The 8637-nt window shown below is 41.2% G+C and overlaps 1 pseudogene; it reads right to left on the bottom strand.

Annotated features, from left to right (window-relative positions):
* Positions 1-1166: 1166 nt before the first annotated feature.
* Positions 1167-8182, bottom strand: LOC109217703 (annotated as a pseudogene).
* Between the last annotated feature and the right edge of the window lie 455 nt (positions 8183-8637).

The following is an 8637-nucleotide window of genomic DNA, read 5'->3' as shown; positions in this document are numbered from 1 at the left end:
TTTGCAGCGGAGCCTGTGGAAAATTTTCATGAGCTAAAATACAAACTGATAAAGATATCAAAACATTACATAAATGAACAAAGCTGGAAAGCTCAAGAACGCTGGAAAGCTCAAGTTCTTGTTGGATCTTGTCCCAAGCAAAAAATGGTTAATTTAGTAAACCAAGAGAACTCTTAAGTGCCACCTACATTCTAACAAGATTGGCTCTATTACGCCGTGAAAACGATTGAACAAGCTCTGATCTTAGTACCATTTGCTATTAGGAAATCGGAATGCAAAATTAGTAGCTTTAACACTATACAAGACAACTGATGCGGGATAAAAGGGAAAAGGAAGAAAAACCCATCCATGTGTTACATATGAAGGAAGCTGTGAAGTATTAATCAGCAATTCACTCAAACATAAGACTCCCTTCGTCCAATATAGCCTTGTGCTTTCTCTTCTCTGATAATTTAGCGGCTTGAAACCCATTTTGCTCAGTACTAAACTGAGAAGCTGTGCGAGCGCGTAATTCCTCTAAGCTCTCACCTTCCTTGGCTCTCTCCAAAACCTGAGATGAAACATACACAACATATTAGTCGATTTGTGATATTTTAGTAGATATACGTACAATGTCTGAGAATTGCAAGATGACATACCAAATGGCGCTCATATTACCTGCGTGTCTCACAGCCATATTTCTCCTCAATCAACATCTAGCTTTGGCGATTTTAACAACAAAAAGAGCTAGTATCACCTTTTTACTGCATAGTATCACCATAAGATACCAACAGTTAGAGGATGCCCAAATGGACTGAATAGTTGCCTGAGATCCTTTTCAGTTGCCTCAAAAGTAACATTCCTAACAAGCAACTTAGTCGACCTCTTGTCATTCTCAATTTTCTTTGGAAGTTGACCATCCTTCTTAGTGTGACAAAGTTGCAATATAAGTGCATGACCATCCAAAACAGTGCCCTGAATGACAAGAGATGGGAAGTTGAAAAATATATGGATAGAATGTTAAAAAAAAGTTCAGAAAGATTACCTGCAAATCCTTGCAGACATTGATTGCTGTATCAACAGAATAATCAATCTCAATGAATCCAAAAACCATTGAGACATTCTTTAACACCAAAAAGACGGTAACCTAAAAGTGATATATTCATTAGTGTGAGATCATTTCACTTTCAATACATTGGGAAGGATACAGTTTTCTTGATTTTACCATGTTCATTCCAAGCACTTGTGAATTCGTCTACAACATATCACCTAAGAGCTGAACACCCTTTTCTTTTGCAGTTTGATAAGCTAACCATGACTTCAAGTAAGTGAAATAAGAATCTAAATCCATCACTTTCTCAATCTTAAACTTAAATGGTCCATTATGATTACAACCATCCACTGGCTCAAATGAGAAATCAATGGTTTTGTACTTTCCATCCACCAATTTTCTTGGAGATTTCCCGATAAGATCCAGCATCAATTGTGTAAAAATTCTCAAAAACTGCTGTTTACTTCTGGCACAGTGTAGCACCATGCTGCTATTGGTTTCTTAAGTAACCATTTCGCTTGTTGACAAAATGTTGGGAGATCAAACCAATGCATTGCCTGAGCAATTGAAACCAAATCTACACTTGACTCTGCTCCTATTTTGGTTTCAATTTCAGCCATTGACATCTTCGAAGAGGTACATATGTATTGAACATTCAAAACCTTTGCTGCAAATTGCAGCTGCTTTGGACTTGTACCTGTGGCTATCACATTCTTGTAGATCTTAGCCAACTGAGAAAAACAATAATTTAAGAGCATTCAGGACAACAAAAACAGTTTGGAACAACAAGGATGCATGTTTTTTTAACTCTTAAGTATATTTTACGACGTCTAAACATCCCCAAACAGAACATAAAATTTTGATAAGCAAGTCAATAAAAATATTTGTTACTGTGTTTGCATCTCTTAACGTAACGAGGATATCAGAACAGGGGAATCATTTATCGAGAGCCCTTCTTACAGTAGTATATTACAAGCCTGCAACTTTGTAAAATGACTGCTCAAGCTTAGGTACTAGCTGTCACGATCCGGATTTCCCAACCTCGGGAGTCGTGATGGCGCTTACTAGTGAAAGCTAGGCAAGCCAGCTATTCCAGTTATTTAACCATTTTCATTTTAAATTCCTTAATAATTCCAAAATAACATAATAAAAACAACGGAAATAATAATAACAAAGAACAGTGCGGTAGACGAAATATGATAATTTAGATTAATACAAACTGCGGAAGTCTAAGTACAACTCTACCCAGAATTGGTGTCACAATCTCATAGACTGTCTAAGAATACTACAAATAAGGTCTGAATAGAATTTCACGAATCTGTCTCGGAATAAGTAAAAACAGAAAGAAAATGATAGAAGGAGACGCCAAGGCCTGCGGATGCCTGCAAGACTACCTCGGGTCGCCTGACGGTCTGGAAACAGCAACCTCACTGTGTTCCAAAAGCTGCAGCACCGGGATCTGCACACAGTGCAGAGTGTAGTATCAGCACAATCGACCCCATGTGCTGGTAAATACCTAGCCTAACCTCGGCGAAGTAGTGACGAGGCTAGGACCAGACTACCAAATACTGTGCAGTTAAATCATACACAACGGAAAATAAAGGCAGATATTTACATTTAAAGATGGGAGGGAAAAAGCATGTTGCGGGGAGTATCAGATAACAACAGAATACCAGAGGGGAATGTAAAGAAACCAAAATTCAATTGCTAACAAGAATAAGAGAAACAAACACAGTATTCACTTTCATCTCTTCCGTGTTGCAGGCGTGCAACCCGATCCCATTTCAAATATTACCATGGCGGCTGCCACCTGATCACATTTCATATATCTTGTTGCAGGCGTGCAACCCGATCCCATTTCATATATCTTGTTGCAGGCGTGCAACCCGATCCCATTTCAAATATTACCGTGGCGGCGTGCCACCCGCTCCAATTTCATATATCTTGTTGTAGGCGTGCAACCCGGTCCCATTTCAAATATTACTGTGGCGGCATACCACCCGCTCCTATTTCATATATCTTGCTACAAGCGTGGAACCCGATCCCATTTCAAATATTATCGTGGCAGCGTGTCACCCGCTCTCATTTCATATATCTTGTTGCAGACGTGCAACCCGATCCCACTTCAAATATTACCATGGCGGCGTGCCACCCGCTCCCATTTCATATATCTTGTTGCAGGCGTGCAACCCGATCCCATTTCAAATCAACATTAATCACAAAAGAATCCTGGCAAGGGAATAAGAGTATAATAACAACATCCCGACAAGGGAGATAATATTGTAAACAATAACATCCCGACAAGGGAGACAATGTCATAGCAATAACATCCCGGCAAGGGAGACAATATCATAAACCTTAACATCCCGGCAAGGGAACCAACAATGATAATCAACATATTAAGCATGAACAAATCACAGCGGAGTCACAACAATTACAATACGAGACTCACGAGCATGCTTGACACCGACGTATAGATACTCGTCACCATGCCTATACGTCGTACTCCACAATTAACACAGCAAATAAGACACCACTCCTAATCCCTCAAGCTAAGGTTAGACCAAACACTTACCTCGATGCCACGAACATAATTCAAGCCTCAACTACCACTTTACCTCTTGATTCCACCACCAATTCGCTTGTATCTTACCACAAATTACTTAACTATATCAATAAATGCTAAATGAATCAATTCTAATGCATGAAAATAGGTTTTCTAAAGTTTTTCCCAAAAAGTCAAAAATTGACCCCGGACCCACATGGTCAAAACCCGAGGTTCGAACCAAAACCCGATTACACATTCACCCACGAACTCAAATATATAATTTGTTTTGAAATCGGACCTCAAATCGAGGTCCGAATCCCCAAAATTCGAAAATCCCAAGTTCTACCCAAAACACCCAATTTTCCCCATGAAAACCTTAATTTTGAGTTGAAATCATATAAAAAGATGTTGAAGATTAAAGAAAATGAGTTATAAATGACTTACAATCGATTTGGAAGAGTAGTTGTCTTTGAAAAATCGCCCAAAGGTGTTTAGGTTTTGAAAAGGTTGTAAAAATGGTCGAAAATGCGTCTGAAATTCATTTTAGCAGGTCTCTGATGTCGCAATTGCGACCAGGGTTCGCAATTGCGAACCCTTAAGAAACCTGCTTTCTTCGCATTTGCGATCAGGGGTTCGCATTTGTGAGTGATCGCGGCCTACTCCGCACTACTAATTAAGTGGCGAGAGAGGGTCGGAGCAGCTCTTACCCGATTTAGGGTCGGGATCGATATCCACAGAGAGCTAGAATTTAGAATCGAGTATCTATCTAGTGTAGAGTTGCGTATGTGTTCCAAATTACACTTTTAAACATTTTTGGGGTTTTTGTTTTACTTCTACTATTTATCAAACTACAAATGGTAAATGCAGCTAGATTAAGCTAAGAGTTATAATGCTACGGGTTGTTCAAATGGTTTAAAAGGTACTAGGGTAGTGACTTCCGCCTAGATGGTCAATTGACGGGTACTTGAGTCTAGGGCACGTTTGACATATTTGGGGAGTATGATATAACCGTTGCATGACTTTACCCACTCTACACCTCTCGGTGGTTTGAGTGATTTTGCGTGAATTGACTTTCTCAAGACCAATTGGGTATGCAAATTTGCACAAGCAACTAGGGTTCAAGTCGGGTATTACTCTCTCGAGGTTTAACCCTTTAATTGGGGCTATCAGTTCTCTTGAGTACGCCCCAATTCCTTGTTGGACCAAATTTCGGGGACTTAGGCTCTCTTTCTCAAGAAGAGCTTAAGTCAACTCAATACAAACTAGTGTTTGCAACCACTAATTCAGTAATCAACCATGAAATTGGCCCAAACAACAAACACCCATAGTCAATTTAGCCCTAAAATACAAGACCCATCAATTACCCACACTAGGATTGAGCCACAACTCTAGCTGATGGGTCTAGCTACTCATAATTAGAGAAAGAAACAAATAAGTAGATGAAAAACAACTCATATTAATTAATTGCTAAGATAAACTAGAAGATTCAATGTTGAAATGAAGATAAAATTGCCCAAAATAGCTAAGAAAACCGAAGTCACGAGCGCAGCTACCAGCTAAATCTATCTGCTTAACCTAAAAATGGAAAAGAAGCTATTTATACTAAGCTGACAATTCTGGACAAAAATGCCTCTGTGGGGTTAGTGCGGACCGCACAAAATGGACTGCGGTCCGCACTAGGGCTTTGGACTTGACAAAACTACTCTCTGAACTTGGGCACCATGGACCGCAGAGAATGGACTGCGGCCGTGGAGGCTTCTAGTGCGATCCGCATTAAATGGACCGCGGACCGCATTGGCTTGCCACTTGGAATTTACAGCTCTCTGATTCTTCTCACTGCGCACCGCAGTGAATGGACTGCGGCCGCATTGATCTCAGTGCGGACCGCACAAAATCCTAGTGCGGCCGCACTGCCTCTTTGCCTGAAAATCAACCTCTCTGAATCTCCTTGTGCGGAACACACAGAATGGTGTGCGGCCGCATTGGGACTGTTCTGCCTGAGCTTTGTCTTGTCTTGGTACTTGTGCAAGTTTCACTCCTTTTCAGCTGATCTTTGATATCTTGTCACTTTGTTGATCAAACCTGCAATCAAGCACAACTTGTGAGCCTTTTGGGACTATTTTGTACGAATTTCCAATCAAAACATAAGCAAGAAGGAGTATAAAATGCATCAAAGTCCCTAGTTATCAACTCCCCCAAACTTAAGCTTTTGCTTGTCCTCAAGCAAACAAAATAAGACCCACCCCTTAAGAGAATGTCCAAGAAAATCTTAGCTGTCCTAATGTGACTTCATCTAGCATCAATTGGGACTAACAATTGCACTTAATACAAATGAATCATTAACAACTTTTACTCTTTGAAACACCATGGAAGTGCGACACAAGAGCATCAAGAGTTGACTCAACACATCAAAGAACTCTTTTCTATTACATTGGTCATTGTGGAACCCAAACTCACATATCCTCAGCTTTCCTAAGCAAACCTCACCTTTAAAATAATGGCACTCATTACGAGGTTAATGGAAGTTCACTCATCTCTCTCAAGAAAAAGTCACAAGTCCGGCTCTAGGTACCATATGCTTGCCCCTTATGTGAGTATCCACTAATGTAAGCTTCATTCAACTCAAGATCATATAGGGCTTTTGTGGAGACATTGTGAAGGCTTTTGGTTCAGGGTAGGAAATGTTTTGGTCTAAGTAGGTTCCATCTTCCTTTAAGCACTTCTTTTGATTCGTTTGGCACACATTCACTTGACTCTTTGAGCCATTTCACTTCTTTCTAAGGGGTTAGAGAGACACATTGTCACTCTTCCTTATGCATTTAAAACATTTTCTCCTCTTTCAACTTTCCACACCTTTCATTCTTTGCTTTTCTTGAATCCCTTTTTATTCTTTTTCACATCGAACATTCTTTTTGTCTTTTTTGCTTTTCTTTCTTTTTAAATGCCTTTTCTTCATTTTTGTGCCTTTTTTACCACTTTGTTGCAATCCTCGTCTCTCCCCCCAAACTTATACTTTTGCCATGTGCTAAAGGAAAGATCGGGTGCCAAGAGAGGGTACCTTTCAGAATGGGTATAGGCTTGTATCATGGTTCTTGAAGGAAAAAGGTCTAAGGCTCAAAAGGGTTGACTAGGGATCTTATCATTAGTAGGTTATGGATGTGTTCAACTATCATTTGGACCAATGAGAGCCTATAATCATGTTTCAAGTCAAAATTCACTTAGGATTTCACCTCAACAAATATTTAGGCAAATTCTAGACCAATGGCTCGGGACTTGGACTTGCAATGCGATTACTCACCACACAAGCTATGAGATTGCTAAAGACACAGAGTCGGGGGCCCACAACGACCTTAGATAAGATTTGAGCATACAATGGTCCCGAAAAACCACTTGATGATTATCGGTCAACACAAGAGTCTCAAGGTCACGACTTTCACCATCCTAAACACAACAAATTGTTTTTGACCATAAGATCAAAGGCAAATGTGCTAGGCCCAAGTGAAGCTTTGCTTGAGGCACCCTTAACTACTAATTACTAAAAACAAAAACAAAAAAAGAAAAACGGACTCAAACCCTTAAGAAGGTTGTCACGCCATCCATCATTGGGAAGAGCCACCCGGTTCACACAAACTCCACCTTTGGAAAGAACCGTGGTATTAAGAAAACCAAAGGCTTATGCAAACTTTCAAAACAAGAAGCTACGACATAAATAAGAAGCTAAGAATGAAAAATTGCGGAAAGTAAAATGAATATATACAAAAGGGGATTTGTCGAATATACAATAGATGGGATGAATATATACAATGTAACATAACTTTATATACAGATCCAAAGTAAACTAAAAGTGCGAGAAATGTAGCGAAATGTTAAAAATATATACAAACCAAAGATGAAAAATAAAGAAAGCATAAAAAGTATCCAATATATACAGTCATCCGAATGAATCCATGAAATAAAAAGTAGGGCCTACCCCCTCAAATGAAAGCTGGCATTGTCCCCAATGCCAACTAAACCAAGTAAAGCATCAAAAGAGAAAGGAAAAAGGATATAGGGACTCCCTATGGCCTGTCTGTCTGCATGGGCTCCTGAGTGGTCCTAGGGTCCTCACTGTCGGGAACCTCAGACTGGTTCCTGGTGGCATGCTGTTGTGCTGCTGGGACCTGGGCCTGGACCTAGACAGGCTCCTGAAGTGCATCCTGTGGCTGACTGGAGGAAGCCTCTGGTGGGTCGGCCAACTGGATGACTGCATCATCCGCTCTGGGAATCATCCTCTTCCTCTTGGGAGGCCTCTGTGACTGCTCCGGCTGGGGATCGGCTGCTGGTACTGGGTCCTGGAGCAGAAAATCTAAAGGCAACTGATATGCCTTCAGTCTGTCAACATCAGCTCTCATCTCCTTCACGGACACCTTGGAGGCCCGTGTTTTCCTCAGCTTCTTGTGCTCCCTAGCAAGCTCCTTGAGAGCCTTGCTATGTGAAGCAACTGCATCAGTAAGCACCTTCTGAGATTCGAGGATTTTCTTCTGGTTGTCTAAAATCGCTTTCAGAGCATCCTCTATCGACTGGGGAACCTGTGGGGGTGGAGGTGCCGACTGAGCCTCTACCATGGTTGTGAGAGTGGACAACTTAGATGACGCAGTCTGCATCTAGTTGTTTATACTAAGAAGAGCCTGGCTCAGTCGGTGGGCAGTTATTGGATGTGCACGGGAAGATGGAATCTCCGGGTCCGCTGAGGTGGATGGACCGGGAGGAATAGCAGTGGAAGTAGAGGCAGGCTCAGCAGGGGTCACTACCACAACTGGCTCTTCAGACTGGCCAGTTGGAGCAGTAACCGTACTCTTGAAGTTCTTTCTCTTGGGGTTATCATCCCCCTGCATGTTGTACCAAGAAAATGGGGCCTTCGCTTTGACCTTGATGTCGAAGGGCCTCTTTTCCACTTTCAGATCCCGAAAGTACATAGTGAGAAAATTGGGGAACGGGTAGTTTCTGTCATGCTCAGCACCCACAATTGTAATTATTGTCGACATCACATTCCCCACATTGATTGGGTACCCCGCCATGA

The sequence above is a fragment of the Nicotiana attenuata genome, unplaced genomic scaffold (assembly GCF_001879085.1).
Source record: "Nicotiana attenuata strain UT unplaced genomic scaffold, NIATTr2, whole genome shotgun sequence".
Lineage (NCBI taxonomy): Eukaryota > Viridiplantae > Streptophyta > Magnoliopsida > Solanales > Solanaceae > Nicotiana > Nicotiana attenuata.
Note: the sequence above shows the minus strand (reverse complement) of the source record. Positions and strands in the feature narration are given on the sequence as shown.